We start from the raw sequence: 18,240 nt of genomic DNA on the forward strand, positions 1-18,240 counted from the left end.
TTGGTCTTTTTTCTTGACATTCTGTGTTACCATTGCTGGCAGATTAAGTAGCTCGTATTGGTGGCAACTCAGCTTTCATACTTTACAATGTTGGGGCGAGTGCTTGACTATCTGCCTTTTTTTGACATTCGCTGAGGAAACTATGGCGTAAGTCCCTGTGGGGCGAACATTCTTAATATCCCCTATTACTACCACCATGCTCCCCTATCTGTTCTTTGGCCTCTCCGCTTTGGGCTGCAGATTTTGATTTCTTTTTGGTTTTATTTCCAGTTATTTTGGCCACTGGTTGTTTTGACATATCCCCCCATTTCTGTGTGTGGCTCATTAGCCATGGTATTGGTCTACCTTGATTAAGTGTACTGCAATTGGGTTTTTTCTCCCAGTCTCGCAGGTACTGTATGTGGCTTCACCTCTTGCTTCAGTAGAGAAGCCTGACCCACGCTAATACAATTAATGCAATTTGACACACACTTTTGTGTTAAGAGTACATGGTCACAGCTAATGCCATTTGGGAGGCAGGATAAAAACAAAATTGTCCCCCTTACAGACAGTGAACACCCTGCCATCCATAGACAAGAATCTTTAAAGGATTTCTGGACCTTGTGCAGTCTCAGTAGGCCCCCTTTCAATATTTAATTAATAAGTTAATTAGTAATAATTATTATTATTAAGCGCACCATTCACTGTGATTTCAGGGTGTACAGATACGACCATTATATTTTCAGACTTTAAATCAAGAAATTGCTTTACTTTTACCTTCCACATAGTGGCAGTACAACTTACTGGATGAAAACGTACTGCTCAAGTTTTTTATTCCTACAGAAAGAAATCTTTCCTAACTCTTTTCCTGGCTTTGACCTTTATAGTTTCAGATAAATCATATATTACAAAATCGTTTAATAACAATGCTCATATCATAATGTTCAATAGCTCTGCATTTAGACTTTAGCCATAGGCCACTGATCAAGGTACTAGGCCAGTCCTACCAAAACTGCCTACAAACCTCCAAGAAGCAAGTGTGGCCAACTCTACAATACTGCAAACCTATTATTACTATACCTCAAAGTATGTCTTTTAGATGTGAAGCATCTCCTGAACCGGCATCTCCTGTGCTAGACGAACTGATACTGTGGACACAATGTGGCCACAAAGATAATGTACAGACTGTTGTGAAAGATTTTATACTCAGAGTAAGCTTTCCTCTATGTGTACACATATGGTGGGTGCTACACAGCACCAGGGTCCTAAGGACCAGGGATAATTATTGCCCTTGGTCAGTGTCTGTAAGAAGCTTCTAATGTTCTCCATATGTATGTGTAGGTTTTCTTCAATCAGTCAAATCAGTCAAAAATATAAAGACACCCACATTTTTACAGTTTTTACCTGATAAAATACAAAAATTCACCATCAGAATGAGAAAAAAGTTTTGATGTGAGTGACTATGACCATGAACTTGTTGGTGCAAGACACTGGTTTGAGTATTTCAAGAACTGTTGACCTCCTGGAATCACAGAATAGTGCCAAAAACTAAAAAAAAAACATCCAGTAAGTGGAAATTCTGTGAGCAGAAATGCCTTGTTGATGGTCAGACTGGTTCTTGCTGAAAGGCCATTTTAACTCCAATAACCACTTAACTACTGTGATTAGAATATAACACACCTAACAATGCCCAACATTGAACAATAAGCCAACTAGGCTACAAGAGCAGAATCCCACACTGGTTTCATGGTTCTATCCAACAACAAAATTCTGAAAATACACCAACAACAAAATACAGTGGAGACAGGCTCACCAAACTGGACAGCTCAAGATTGTTTTATGAAAAATAGACTTTTTTTCTGAAACATATAGATAGTAGGCTCACAGTTCAGGTTTCCACTGGTGGTGAAGTGGTGTGATAAATATGCCCTATCATTTATGACTACAGTTTATGCATCTTAAAATTACTTTAAGTATGAAAATGTGCTAGTTACAAAGCAAAGTTTATCGGTTAGTTCTACTAACATGGGAATGAGTTCAGTCTACTCAATGACCTTTCCAGTCACCAGATACAGATTTAATAGAGCACCTTTGGGAGGTTATAGAATGAAAGAGCTGCAGCATTAAGTGTCTAGTAAATCTGCAGTAATTACATGGTTCAATCATTTCAATATGGACCAATGACTCACAAGAATGTTAACCATGCTACAAAGCTAATCTGAGTGCAAAAGGGTGGTCATACTCAGCGTTTTTATGCCACTGTAGTACTGTAGTTAAATTTAGACTTTGATTTCTGACAGGATTGGCAGTAAAAAGAAAAAAAAGCATTAGATATGAGCGAAATAAAAGATCTGTCTAATAATAACTATGCCTGTTCAGTCATCCATTATCTTTTAGTTTCTTTTCATTTAGAAACCGGAAGAGCCCTCCTGTTGGGTGCCTGCACTTCCACTGGATGAAAAACCCCATTCTCTTCCATTTTTCTATAAATAGATCACAGCAAGAAACATAATGTCTTTTCTATATAAATTACCTCATTTGCAGAGTAAAATAAAAGTTCTTTGACGATAGTAAGACCTTCAGACCTGAGCAAAAAACTGTAATTATTTTCAAGGCAGAAGTTCAATCAGACAATTAAGCTGAAGACAAAAGTTTCCTCAACCATACAGTATGTATATCATGGTACTTTTGGGACGTCTGTGATTGAATGATAGGCTAAAACAAACCTCTTTGGCCAGGAAAAAACTGATTTCATTTATAAGTTTACTGTGAAAGAATCTGCATGGTCAAAAATATATAGACAGTGGATTTAAACAGTACTCTGACTTTTTGCATTTTTTTTAATGCATTTTCTCCCCATTTTCCTCCTGGTTTAGCCTACTCAATTTTGTCTTCCGCTGCTGAGAGATACCAGATTGCATTCGAGGAGAGCACGTCACTGTACACGCCTCTTCCGACATGTGCACAGCCCTCCTCTTCTCGCCCATGCATTCTGCACAGGCGTCTCTTCCGCCAATCAGGGTCCTTACACAGCGTATGAAGACACACCCACCCATCCACACATAGTCCGGTCCCCACCCTGCAGATACGGTGGCCAATTAGTATCTGCTGCAGGCACTGCCAATTATGCCCGCTAGATGGGGCCAAGCCGACCAGTGGCAACACCGAGTTTCAAACAAAGGAGTTCAGAAACTCGGTGCTGGTGTGCAAGCTGAATATCCCGCTGCGCCACCTGGGGGCCCCGGGGGCCCCTTCGCATATTTTCTTGTCTTGTGGATATGTTTTTAAATGGATATACAGTATTTGCGTTTTTACCCATGAATCTACACTTAATAAAAAAAAAAAATCAGAAATCAAAAACAGACATCTCTTATTTAAACCCCAAATCAGAAAAAGTTGGGACAGCATGGAAAATGCAAATAATAATAATAATAAAAACAGTTTCTTACATTTATTTTGACTTTTTGACCTGAGCGATATTTCATGTTTTGTCTTGTCAACTTCATTTCATTTATTAATAAACATCCATTCCTGCATTTCAGGCCTGCAACACATTCCAAAAAAAGTTAAGACAGTAAAGTATTTACCACTTTGCAATGTTGCCATTCCTTTTCACCACACTTAAAAGACGTTTTGGCACCGAGGATACCAAGTGATTTATTGTTTCAGCTTTTATTTTGTCCCATTCTTCCTGCAAACACGTCTTAAGATGTGCAACAGTACGAGGTTGTTGTTGTCGCATTTGTCCTTTTAAAATTCTCCACACATTCTCTATTGGGGACAGGTCAGGACTGCAGACAGGTCAGTCCAGTATCTGCACCCTCTTCTTCTGCAGCCATGCCTTTGTAATGTGTGCAGCATATGTTGCTCTAAGATCTCACTGTACTTTTCTGCATTAATGCTGCCATCACAGAAGTGTAAATTACCTTTGACAAGTGCACTGACACGGCTCCATACCATGACAGACCCTGGCTTTTGGACTTGTTGCTGATAACAGTCTGGATGGTCCTTTTGGGTACAAATTGACAGTATTTGTTATATCGAGTATGCCTTGGATATGCACGTTATCATCTGAGTACATTTAGAACAGCACGCTCTCTCTCGCATGAGTGGGTGCACACGTACACACACATACACACACACATGTGAGCACACCACACCGGCCCACCTTTGTCTGTGTATGTCGCTAAAGCAACACCACGTTCATCACGTGCACTCAGGTCTACCTCACTTGTTTTTGGTGTCTCTTACAGCCACAGCTGTATCCTTCACTAACACATAGCTCAACATTTTCACCGGGTTGCTGCTGTTTTTCCTGAAGAACCGGCCGCAATGTTTAGAAAGTGAGAAAGTAAAAAGGGCAGTTGTAGCCTAGCGGTTAAGGTACTGCACTGGTAAGCAGAAGGTTGCTGGTTCAAAACCCACCTCTGCCAGGTTGCCACTGTTGGGCCCTTGAGCAAGGCCCTTAACCCTCAATTGCTTGAACTCTATACTGTCTGCTAAATGCCAAAAATGGCACTGGCAATAGAAAAACAAGCCATAAAGTCAAAACTCCAATAATAAAAATGCATAAATGGATGCAACAATTAATATATACTTTTATTTTAAAAGAAGAACTATTAGGCAGTGTTGTGTGGTGTGGTGTACAGTGCATGACAGAATAATATGGGTGCTGTGTGTGGTGTATGACAGGGTTATATTATCTTGACCGCTGCAGGAAATAAGATGTGATCCAAGCTAATGCTAAAAATAGGATGTACAGCAACAAAAACAACTACAACCTATATTTGATTCCTGAAAAGCTTTTATATCTTCCTATTTTCCTTCTTCTCAGCTAGACTGAAATCACCTGTCAAATGTTTAGCCCAGTTAACCAACCATGTCAACCAACAATTAAATTCCATTATTTTCTTTTATAGTAAATAATAAATTCCTTGATTTGTTGAAAACATTGTCTTCTCTAAACTGCCCTTAAGTGTATGAGATGTTTTTCGGTGGATTGGCCACAGGATGCATTTCTGCCCTGAACCCATTGTTCCCAGAATTTATTGTGGCTTTCCTGTGGTCCATCCAGCTCATTTTTGTAAATAAAACACAGCTAAACTGCCACAGTGATATTGCATACTAAAATTTATCCGACCCACACGAGTTACGAGTGACATAAGTGTAATAAGTTATAACTTTTAGTTACAATTTTTTGTATTTTAAAAAACCTAGTGATCAACAGTGTATTGTTATTTAAAGCTGAATGCTTCCTGTTGTCGCTTTCTCAACTTCCTCTCCTGGGCTACGACACAGCATCTTTTTATCTGCTTCCTTTGAGGAAGGATGCCTCCTGCTTCCTTGGTAGATGCTCCTAGCACCCCCTCTTTTTCCCATTTCCATCTTCCTCTCTCTTTGACAGTTTTATGCCAGTGGGGTTAAACATGGATAGTTTAATAGACAAGAAATATGCTTATGTAAATGTCCTTGCTGTAATCATAATGAGTTGGATATGCCCTGCATCCAGGGAACTATGTGTACAAGAATTACTCTATTACTGACTCACACTCTCTAGAGTTATATAATTTAAGTGGTAGAGTATGCTGATCATGCAGGCAGGAATATCACGAATACAGAAGAAGGCCATGCCCAGAGGCCAGCGCACTCCTACTCCATCATCATTTCAAAAGAGCACAGCGGAATCAGTGCCTGATTGGAGAGACATTCTAAAAAAATGAGGATGTGAAGGTGTCAGAGGAAGCAATACCATAGATGGAATGCCGGGGTTGCTCCTCTGAGTCACTGCTTGGGGAACGTGGGTGTGTGGAAACCCCTGATATGATGAGGGGGATCACATCACTCATGAAGTTACCTGGTAGTAGCTTGACAATTACACATTCCGCATGGTGTGGGAAGGTATTTGGACCACTCCAGATTATTTCTGTTTTTGCTTGTCACAGTTTATTTTATTGAATCTTAGCACAAACTTGCTCTGTTTAAGAAGTAATTACTCCATCAGTTACTCAACCAATCAATGAAACAAATTTAACTGATAATTGGATTCTGTTACCCTAGACGCACCCAGGCTAAAAATAACTTCAAACAGTGATGAATCTTTGCAGAAGTGGCCGAAAATCTTGAAGGAAAATGTCCATTCACCAGCCTGTGGAACTCTTTTAAATATTCAATTTCTATCAGTAAATGAAAGAATGAAAGGATCATTTGATTTCTCAACAATGGGGAAATGAGTACAAAGATATACACCAAAGGTAAACATGGTAAAATCCATATTTTTTATTAACAAAAAGAATAATGTTAGTGAACAAATAGTCCACATGTAGATTTAATCAGCTGTTGTGATAGTATGTTGGCAATCTAAAACAAACACTACAGCAATGTTACATAAAAATAGAGTACTGGTTCTTTCAGTGGCGGCTCTTGCCAAATCTCTCAGGGGGGGCAGTTGTTGCGATGATGGCCAAGGTGACCCGTTCAATGGGTAAATTAAAGCTTAAATAATTAACATCTTAAGTCATCTGTCAGTTTGCCCTCACAAATAACTTTGAACATGGAGAGTGACCAGCTTTATTTATTAAGTATTTCAAAAACTAATTACATCACTTTTCTACATAGTCACCTTCATTTGCGATGCATTTTTCCAGCGTCAGACCATTTTAATGCCATCAGCAAAAATGTTTTTGGTTGAGTGCGTAGCCACTGATGCAGCACTGCTTTCACATCATCAGCACATGAAAATCTTCTTCCTCCGAAAATTTCTTTGAGTGGTCCAAAAAGGTGGTAATCAAATGGCGCTAAATCCGGACTATACTCTCACATTCTCTAAGACACCACCAACTACTACTCCTCCCACTCTCACCGTTTCCAACCAAAATATAAAAGTGCAGAAACTTGAAGATTCCTCAGTTTAAATTAGTGACAGCCTATAGAGATATTCAGTTACTGCTGCTTTAAAGCTCCTGCTTTTAAGCCAATCCATTTAAAGCAGTATGTATTGTTAGACAACTTCTATAGGTTGTGTTTAATGTTGGACAACACCAGCTAATGGATATTGTAAGCTAGCTAGCAATGATAGTTAATGCTAGAAAAACTATTAAGAGCATGGCTCATATATCGTAACTCAGCAAGCTAGCATACAAGCACCTTGTAGCTTACTATATTAAAAAAAAAAAAAGAGTACTGACACCAACAGAAATAAATCAATTTGTGTTGCTAGGGTTAAAATTTGTCACTTCTGTGCAAATGGTACTGGGGCATTACACATCATTAAAGAAAATATAAACTGAGAGGTGTACTGGGATAAAATGTTAAGAATTATAGCCATCTGTGTGCATGAGGCATGCTAACACTTGTGGGAACGTCCCGACACATTACATTCTGTCTGTGACTGAAATGAAAATGTGAAATGACACCACTTAGTCACTTAGATTGCAAATGGGAAAGCCAGTATTAAGATGATGTACTTTAGGATCAACAAAATGTCAGGAAATCAGAAATAAGCTTAAGGTTGTGCATAAGTATGAGGTACATAATTTAATACTGGAAAAAAATTTAAATAATCAGATATTTAAAAGGCAAGAATGCAGTCGGCTAAAACAGAAAGCCACAAATGACCATAAATAACAAAAATTAGTCTATTCTGTCAGTAGTTTGGAAAGAGAGAGAAAACAAATAACAAAAGCAAAAGCTTACCAGTGTGTCTGTACCTGTCTTTGCTACTTTGGCATAATAAACTAATTCCTATTAGTTAATAACTATTTCCAAAAATGTTGGGACTTTTGTAAAATGCAGTAAAATTTTAATTATCCTGTTAATTATCCTGAATCTTCAATTAACTGATAAATATAGAGTAAAGAAAAGATTCTCAATGTTTTCATTGATCACTTTATTATATTTTGTAAATATACAAACATTTAGAACATTTATGCCTGCATATCTACCCCTGTGTTCCATCAGCCTTCCTAATAATAAGACTTTTTAATGGTTAGGGAACCGAGGACACTAATTATTGCAGTTCTGCAAGTGGAATTTTTGTCCATTCTTGCTTAATGCAAGACTTCAGCTGCTGAACAGTCTGTGGTCACCATCACCTGATTCTCCTTTTTATGCTGCGCCATTCATTTTCAATAGGAGACAGATCTGGACTGCAGGCAGGCCAGTCAAGCACACACACACACACTCTTTGTCTACAAGCCATGTTGTTGTAGCATGTACAGAATGAGGCCAGACATCATCTTGCTGAATTAATCATAAAGTCCCTGAGAAAAGACGTCACCTCTCTAAAATCCTAATATACACCTTATTGTCAATGGTACCTTCACAAATATGCAAACCTATGCCATGGGCACTGATAAACGCTCATACCATGACAAATGTTGGCTTTTGCATTTTTCACTGATAATAGTCTGCATAGTTCTTTTCATCTTTGGCACAGAGAATGTCTGTTTGTGTAATTAAGATAAGATAAGATAAGATAGACTTTATTGTCATTGTAGTTATACAACAAGATTTGGTTTGGTAGCTCTCAGTGAGATCAGCAGCAATAATAAAATAAACATAGGATAAAAATATTAACATATATTAGAAGAAAAGCACAAAAAATATAAAACATAAAAACTCGGTACTGCACAGGTAGTAATTATTATCATTATTAAAGTTATTGCACATTTTGCACATTAGTTTCAAGTTGCACATGAGTTTCAAGTTGCATTTCTTGATGCAACGGTGGACTGTGTTAAGTGACAACAGTTTTCTGAAGTACTACCAAGCCCATGTGGCCATAATTAGCACAGTAGCATTATGGTTATGTAAGGCCTCCTGAGAGCTCAAAAGTCACACACATTCAGTGTTTTTTGGCTTTGCCCTACACTTAGATCTTTCCAGATTCTGTGAATCTTTTCACAATATTATGAATAGTAGATGGTGAAAGAAAATTATTTGCAATCCTGCATTGGGAAATTAAACTGATTGGCAATTATCTTCGAAGTTTGGCACAAAGTCGTGAGCCACAGCCCATCCTTGCTTGTACAGACTGATCCTTCGGTGGATCTTCCTTTTATACCCGATAATGATTTCCTCACCTGTTTCTTATTCACCTGCTTATTGTGGAATGCAGTAACTTGAATGTTTTATAAAAGTTTCACTCTTTTTTGCCTCTGTCCCAACTTTTTTGGAATGTGTTGCAGGCATCAAATTTTAAATGTGTTTACAATAACAATCAGTAAAATGTTTTAAGAATGTGGTTGATATGTTCTTTTATTTTTTTCAGCTGCATTTTGAGACCATTATAATTAACTAAATGAAGACCATTTGAAATAAGACTATTTTCTCAAGGTTTTGCTTTAATAAAAACTCTAGACATGTATGCTGACTTAGGTATTGCTTTTACTAATAAAACTGGCATTAGAGTCCGAGTAAAAAACCAAGGTTGCAAATTAGGCTTTTTATTTAAAGGCTCTATAGTCAAGATAGACCATGTCTATAAGTCTACATTTTTCATCTTTCTTCACAAATAAAATTATGCAGTCTGTCAAAAGGACCATATTCATTCAAAAAGAGAGCCATTACATCATCTGCATAGCTGTGGTAATATAGGCTGAAGTCTTTCAATATTTGGCCAAGAGAAGACACATATAATTTTAATAAAAGAGGCTTTATTACCAAAACCTGGGGGACCAGAACCATATTTATCAAGGCATGGTGCATTTAGATATTTACACTTACTCAAACCTTTGGCAATTTTTAGGTAGCCAAACCTACTGTGATATTTGAGATGTAGGACAAAATCAGAATATCAAAGCAAACCTACATGAACATGTAAAGAATATTTCAAGCTCCACACAGACAGACGAAAAGGAAAAGGTTGCTGAAGCTCTGCACCCTGAATGCTTCCTGGCATGTCACTTCTAAAAATGGCATTATACCAAATAACTTCACACATTACATTTCCTTTTTTCCATGTTTTACCACTGCTGTATCCTGTTCAGGGTTTCCATGGTTCCAGTTTTCCGGGCACAACATACTAACACACCAAAGAAAGCAGTGGCGTAACTACAGGGGGTGTAGGGCGGGCAGGTGCACTGGGGCCCATGGCAGGGGGGGCCCCTCCACGACATGAACTCAACCACCCACCTCACTGCCCCCCCACCTCACTATATGTATGTATATATATATATACTGTATGTATATATATATATATATATATATATATATATATATATATATTAGGGCTGTCGAAGTTAACGCGATAATAACGCATTAACGCGATCTCAATTTAATGCGATTTAAAAAAATAGTGCCGTTAACGCAAATTCTATTTGGCCCTGCGAGTCATCCGTAGTTCATGTTGAGACTTGACCGTGCACGGCATTTCTCAATAAGACAGCGTTTCTCAAATGTAACCGAGCGCCGTAGCACTTGCTTAATAAAGAAATAAATACACGGTATATAAGTTGTCGGGAGCAGAACACTTTATTACTTTTTCTGTTACGGTACCGAATAGCGGACAGCTGGAGTCGTTAGCCAAGCATGCTATTCCATGAACTATGGAAGCCCCAAAGGGTCAAAACACACTCACTTCGTGTAGAAACGTCCATCAAACCATTGTCACTGTACAACCACAGAAAAGTCTGTTACAATAACTACGCCTTATCCCACCTAAAGCACGAAGTCAAGGGTCTCTGCTGGATAGTATTACTGCCTAGTATGTGAGTGAATAAAACTCCCTTAAAGTTTTCTCTTGTTTCACCATTTTAATTGTAACATTTCACCTAAAAATCCTTGTTTTCTATAACATTTACATAGATTTTTTTTTAATGCGATTAATCGCGATTAACTATATGAAATTCTGAGATTAATCGCGATTAAAAATTTTAATCGTTTGACAGCCCTAAATTATATATATATATATATATATATATATATATACAGTGGTGCTTGAAAGTTTGTGAACCCTTTAGAATTTTCTATATTTCTGCATAAATATGATCTAAAACATCATCAGATTTTCACACAATTCCTATAAGTAGATAAAGAGAACCCAGTTAAACAAATGAGACAAAAATATTACATGTTTGTGTTTGGCAAAAGTATGTGAACCTCTAGGATTTGCAGTTCATTTGAAGGTGAAATTAGAGTCAGGTGTTTTCAATCAATGGGATGACAATCAGGTGTAAGTGGGCACCCTGTTTTATTTAAAGAACAGGGATCTATCAAAGTCTGCTCTTCACAACACATGTTTGTGGAAGTGTATCATGGCACGAACAAAGGAGATTTCTGAGGACCTCAGAAAAAGAGTTGTTGATGCTCATCAGGCTGGAAAAGGTTACAAAACCATCTCAAAAGAGTTTGGACTCCACCAATCCACAGTCAGACAGATTGTGTACAAATGGAGGAAATTCAAGACCATTGTTACCCTCCCCAGGAGTGGTCGACCAACAAAGATCACTCCAAGAGCAAGGCGTGTAATAGTCGGTGAGGTCACAAAGGACCCCAGGGTAACTTCTAAGCAACTGAAGGCCTCTCTCACATTGGCTAATGTTAATGTTCATGAGTCCACCATCAGGAGAACACTGAACAACAATGGTGTGCATGGCAGGGTTGCATGGAGAAAACCACTACTCTCCAAAAAGAACATTGCTGCTCGTCTGCAGTTTGCTACAGATCACGTGGACAAGCCAGAAGGCTATTGCAAGAATGTTTTGTGGACGGATGAGACCAAAATAGAACTTTTTGGTTTAAATGAAAAGCGTTATGTTTGGAGAAAGGAAAACACTGCATTCCAGCATAAGAACCTTATCCCATCTGTGAAACATGGTGGTGGTAGTATCATGGTTTGGGCCTGTTTTGTTGCATCTGGGCCAGGACGGCTTGCCATCATTGATGGAACAATGAATTCTGAATTATATCAGAGAATTCTTAAGGAAAATGTCAGGACATCTGTCCATGAACTGAATCTCAAGAGAAGGTGGGTCATGCAGCAAGACAACGACCCTAAACACACAAGTCGTTCTACAAAGAATGGTTAAAGAAGAATAAAGTTAATGTTTTGGAATGGCCAAGTCAAAGTCCTGACCTTAATCCAATCGAAATGTTGTGGAAGGACCTGAAGCGAGCAGTTAATGTGAGGAAACCCACCAACATCCCAGAGTTGAAGCTGTTCTGTATGGAGGAATGGGCTAAAATTCCTCCAAGCCGGTGTGCAGGATTGATCAACAGTTACCGGAAACGTTTAGTTGCAGTTATTGCTGCAAAGGGGGGGGTCACACCAGCTACTGAAACCAAAGGTTCACATACTTTTGCCACTCACAAATATGTAATATTGGATCATTTTCCTCAATAAATAAATGACCAAGTACAATATTTTTGTCTCATTTGTTTAACTGGGTTCTCTTTATCTACTTTTAGGACTTCTAATAATGTTTTAGGTCATATTTATGCAGAAATATAGAAAATTCTAAATGGTTCACAAACTTTCAAGCACCACTGTATATATATACAGTATATATACAGTGTATCACAAAAGTGAGTACACCCCTCACATTTCTGCAAATATTTCATTATATCTTTTCATGGGACAACACTATACACATGAAACTTGGATATAACTTAGAGTAGTCAGTGTACAGCTTGTATAGCAGTGTAGATTTACTGTCTTCTGAAAATAACTCAACACACAGCCATTAATGTCTAAATAGCTGGCAACATAAGTGAGTACACCCCACAGTGAACATGTCCAAATTGTGCCCAAATGTGTCGTTGTCCCTCCCTGGTGTCATGTGTCAAGGTCCCAGGTGTAAATGGGGAGCAGGGCTGTTAAATTTGGTGTTTTGGGTACAATTCTCTCATACTGGCCACTGGATATTCAACATGGCACCTCATGGCAAAGAACTCTCTGAGGATGTGAGAAATAGAATTGTTGCTCTCCACAAAGATGGCCTGGGCTATAAGAAGATTGCTAACACCCTGAAACTGAGCTACAGCATGGTGGCCAAGGTCATACAGCGGTTTTCCAGGACAGGTTCCACTCGGAACAGGCTTCGCCAGGGTCGACCAAAGAAGTTGAGTCCACGTGTTCGGCGTCATATCCAGAGGTTGGCTTTAAAAAATAGACACATGAGTGCTGCCAGCATTGCTGCAGAGGTTGAAGACATGGGAGGTCAGCCTGTCAGTGCTCAGACCATACGCCGCACACTGCATCAACTCGGTCTGCATGGTCGTCATCCCAGAAGGAAGCTGACGCACAAGAAAGCCCGCAAACAGTTTGCTGAAGACAAGCAGTCCAAGAACATGGATTACTGGAATGCCCTGTGGTCTGACGAGACCAAGATAAACTTGTTTGGCTCAGATGGTGTCCAGCATGTGTGGCGGCGCCCTGGTGAGAAGTACCAAGACAACTGTATCTTGCCTACAGTCAAGCATGGTGGTGGTAGCATCATGGTCTTGGGCTGCATGAGTGTTGCTGGCACTGGGGAGCTGCAGTTCATTGAGGGAAACATGAATTCCAACATGTACTGTGACATTCTGAAACAGAGCATGATTCCCTCCCTTTCGAAAACTGGGCCTCATGGCAGTTTTCCAACAGGATAACGACCCCAAACACAACCTCCAAGATGACAACTGCCTTGCTGAGGAAGCTGAAGGTAAAGGTGATGGACTAAACCCAATTGAGCACCTGTGGCGCATCCTCAAGTGGAAGGTGGAGGAATTCAAGGTGTCTAACATCCACCAGCTCCGTGATGTCATCATGGAGGAGTGGAAGAGGATTCCAGTAGCAACCTGTGCAGCTCTGGTAAATTCCATGCCCAGGAGGGTTAAGGCAGTGCTGGATAATAATGGTGGTCACACAAAATATTGACACTTTGGGCACAATTTGGACAAGTTCACTGTGGGGTGTACTCACTTATGTTGCCAGCCATTTAGACATTAATGGCTGTGTGTTGAGTTATTTTCAGAAGACAGTAAATCTACACTGCTATACAAGTTGTACACTGACTACTCTAAGTTATATAAGTTTTATTTCTATAGTGTTGTCCCATGAAAAGATATAATAAAATATTTGCAGAAATGTGAGGGGTGTACTCACTTTTGTGATACACTGTATATATACAGTATATGACATTTGTTGAGCTCCTAGTTACGCCACTGCAAGAAAGGGCACCAATCCATCACAGGACCTCAACCCCCCCCTTCCCCATCCCCAACCTTTCAGGCTTAGCCAGTTTTATCTGTATGTATACACCTAACCAGCACCACTGGGGATTTGAACCCTAGATCCCAGCCGTTGTGGGCTAGTGTAATTTATCACAGTGCATCCCAAGAGCCCACTACTAATTCAATCTGTTGAAATAAGAAAGAGAATAAGCTTTTAAATGACTTTACTAGAATAAATAGCTCCTTCTGGGGTCTGTTAGAAATGTCAATTCTGTCTACATATAATTACAGTGTTAAATTGTTAAATTGAAACATAAATATGATAAAAAACATTATCTTAAGAATATTAGACGTGACAGTATCATACACAAAGGAATACTTAAAAATACTTGCTTTTTAAATTGGATTGGATTGAGCTGAGGTTGAGTCATCATGAACAAATTCCTCTTCAAAATAAGCACCCTTACTGTTTGAAGTTAAAAGCAATTTCATGCTATTTAAACACACTCTAAAGAAGAGATGCTCCGGAAGTGCTGTTTGCTCACTGATTTGGTTTTCACTCTCCATCTAGTCCATTGTTAGAAAAGCTGCCGGATGCTGCATGACTCATCTGAGGAAGAAATGGCCCATGAGTTCTTTATTTAAAATTTACTTGGCATTTCTGCCTTTACACTATTTCATGATGCTCAAATGCTCAAAATAGAAAAAAAAAGCTAACTTAAGTACTGCGACCCCAGAGAGTCTGTGGAACACTTAGAGTGGAAATGCATTTCTGATGAATGGAGCCTTGTGCTAGCCCATGGCCCCCTCAGCAAGTGCGGGTATTGTGCATAAATATTGATCTATTGGTAATCAATATGTATGATGGCACTGTGGCACAGCTGGTTAAGTGGGGGCCGCACAGCAACATGGTTTCTTAGGTCGTGGGTTTGGATGTGTACCTTACTCATCCCATTGGTTCCAGAGCTTATAGTCCGAATTTGGCACCTAGGGAGGCACGGTGGCTTAGTGGGTAGCACTGTCGCCTCACAGCAAGAAGGTCCTGCGGGCCGGTCCGAGTCCTTTCTGTGCGGTGTTTGCATGTTCTCCCCGTGTCTGCATGGGTTTCCTTTGGTTTCCTCCCACAGTCCAAAAACATGCAGTCAGGGTAATTGGAGACACTGAATTGCCCTGTGAGTGAATGGGTGTGTGTGTATGTGTGTCTGACCTGCGATGGACTGGCGTCCCATCCAGGGTGTTACTGTGTGCCTTGCACCTATTGAAAAGCTGGGATAGGCTCCAGCACCCCCGACACCCCCACCCTCGACCCTGATTGGACAAGCAGATAAGAAATTTTCACATTTCCATCTTTTTGGACCGCTCAAAGAATTTTAAGGGGAAAAAGATTTTCCTGTGATGATGATGTGAAAGCAGCGGTGCATTAGTGGCTACACACTCAACCAAAAACATTTATTGCTGATGGCATTAAAAAGTTGGTACGACGCTGGGAAAAATGCATCGGAAGGTAAATATGTAGAAAAGTGATGTAATTATTATTATTTTTTTTAAATTCTTAATAAGGAGTTTAAAAAGTGCGGAAACTTTTTGAAGAACCCTTGTATTTAAATAAAAAATATTTAATTAAGTACCTGCAAATCACTTATTTCTGTTTTCTTTCTGTACCATATTATTATGGATAAAAAATATGTATTTGATCAAAAGACATTATACAGTATATAGTAACTGATTCAGTTACTGGTTGGTTATTTTATTGATTAAAATGTGTAAAACAGATAATGAATGAGGTAAATAATATAAATAAATAATATTCCTAATAGTACCTGTCAAAGACATCTTGATTATGCTCTACTGGCATTTACTGAAAACTTCTGAAAATAACTCAACACACAGCCATTAATGTCTAAATGGCTGGCAACATAAGTGAGTACACCCCACAGTGAACATGTCCAAATTGTGCCCAAAGTGTCAATATTTTGTGTGACCACCATTATTATCCAGCACTGCCTTAACCCTCCTGGGCATGGAATTCACCAGAGCTGCACAGGTTGCTACTGGAATCCTGACATCACGGAGCTGGTGGATGTTAGACACCTTGAACTCCTCCACCTTCCACTTGAGGATGCGCCACAGGTGCTCAATTGGGTTTAGTCCATCACCTTTACCTTCAGCTTCCTCAGCAAGGCAGTTGTCATCTTGGAGGTTGTGTTTGGGGTCGTTATCCTGTTGGAAAACTGCCATGAGGCCCAGTTTTCGAAGGGAGGGGATCATGCTCTGTTTCAGAATGTCACAGTACATGTTGGAATTCATGTTTCCCTCAATGAACTGCAGCTCCCCAGTGCCAGCAACACTCATGCAGCCCAAGACCATGATGCTACCACCACCATGCTTGACTGTAGGCAAGATACAGTTGTCTTGGTACTTCTCACCAGGGCGCCGCCACACATGCTGGACACCATCTGAGCCAAACAAGTTTATCTTGGTCTCGTCAGACCACAGGGCATTCCAGTAATCCATGTTCTTGGACTGCTTGTCTTCAGCAAACTGTTTGCGGGCTTTCTTGTGCGTCAGCTTCCTTCTGGGATGACGACCATGCAGACCGAGTTGATGCAGTGTGCGGCGTATGGTCTGAGCACTGACAGGCTGACCTCCCACGTCTTCAACCTCTGCAGCAATGCTGGCAGCACTCATGTGTCTATTTTTTAAAGCCAACCTCTGGATATGACGCCGAACACATGGACTCAACTTCTTTGGTCGACCCTGGCGAAGCCTGTTCCGAGTGGAACCTGTCCTGGAAAACCGCTGTATGACCTTGGCCACCATGCTGTAGCTCAGTTTCAGGGTGTTAGCAATGAAAAGATATAATCAAATATTTGCAGAAATGTGAGGGGTGTACTCACTTTTGTGATACAATGTATATACAATGAGACAACACTATAGACATGACACTTGGATATAACTTAGAGTAGTCAGTGTACAGCTTGTATAGCAGTGTAGATTTACTGTCTTCTGAAAATAACTCAACACACAGCCATTAATGTCTAAATAGCTGGCAACATAAGTGAGTACACCCCACAGTGAACATGTCCAAATTGTGCCCAAATGTGTTGTTGTCCCTCCCTGGTGTCATGTGTCAAGGTCCCAGGTGTAAATGGGGAGCAGGGCTGTTAAATTTGGTGTTTTGGGTACAATTCTCTCATACTGGCCACTGGATATTCAACATGGCACCTCATGGCAAAGAACTCTCTGAGGATGTGAGAAATAGAATTGTTGCTCTCCACAAAGATGGCCTGGGCTATAAGAAGATTGCTAACACCCTGAAACTGAGCTACAGCATGGTGGCCAAGGTCATACAGCGGTTTTCCAGGACAGGTTCCACTCGGAACAGGCTTCGCCAGGGTCGACCAAAGAAGTTGAGTCCACGTGTTCGGCGTCATATCCAGAGGTTGGCTTTAAAAAATAGACACATGAGTGCTGCCAGCATTGCTGCAGAGGTTGAAGATGTGGGAGGTCAGCCTGTCAGTGCTCAGACCATACGCCGCACACTGCATCAACTCGGTCTGCATGGTCGTCATCCCAGAAGGAAGCTGACGCACAAGAAAGCCAGCAAACAGTTTGCTGAAAACATGCAGTCCAAGAACATGGATTACTGGAATGCCCTGTGGTCTGACGAGACCAAGATAAACTTGTTTGGCTCAGATGGTGTCCAGCATGTGTGGCGGCGCCCTGGTGAGAAGTACCAAGACAACTGTATCTTGCCTACAGTCAAGCATGGTGGTGGTAGCATCATGGTCTTGGGCTGCATGAGTGTTGCTGGCACTGGGGAGCTGCAGTTCATTGAGGGAAACATGAATTCCAACATGTACTGTGACATTCTGAAACAGAGCATGATCCCCTCCCTTCGAAAACTGGATTTCCAACAGGATATCGACCCCAAACACAACCTCCAAGATGACAACTGCCTTGCTGAGGAAGCTGAAGGTAAAGGTGATGGACTAAACCCAATTGAGCACCTGTGGCGCATCCTCAAGTGGAAGGTGGAGGAGTTCAAGGTGTCTAACATCCACCAGCTCCGTGATGTCATCATGGAGGAGTGGAAGAGGATTCCAGTAG

The sequence above is a fragment of the Trichomycterus rosablanca genome, chromosome 7, assembly GCF_030014385.1.
Source record: "Trichomycterus rosablanca isolate fTriRos1 chromosome 7, fTriRos1.hap1, whole genome shotgun sequence".
Classification (NCBI taxonomy): Eukaryota; Metazoa; Chordata; class Actinopteri; order Siluriformes; family Trichomycteridae; genus Trichomycterus; species Trichomycterus rosablanca.